Source organism: Suricata suricatta, chromosome 1 (genome assembly GCF_006229205.1).
Source record: "Suricata suricatta isolate VVHF042 chromosome 1, meerkat_22Aug2017_6uvM2_HiC, whole genome shotgun sequence".
In the NCBI taxonomy this organism is placed as follows: domain Eukaryota; kingdom Metazoa; phylum Chordata; class Mammalia; order Carnivora; family Herpestidae; genus Suricata; species Suricata suricatta.
This window is the reverse complement of record NC_043700.1, coordinates 38,369,598-38,369,799: the sequence shown is the minus strand read 5'-3', so window position 1 is coordinate 38,369,799 and position 202 is coordinate 38,369,598.

The window sequence follows — 202 nt, the reverse complement described above, 5'->3', positions numbered from 1 at the left end:
ATATATATATACAATGGAATACTATATGGCAATGAGGAAGAATGAGATATGGCCATTTGTAGCAAAGTGGATGGACCCTGAGGGTGTCATGCTAAGCCAAATAAGTCAGGCAGAGAAGGATAGATACCATATGTTTGCATTCATACGTCTAACAGGAGAGACCTGGCAGGGGACCATGGGGAGAGCAAGGGGGAAAGAGAGT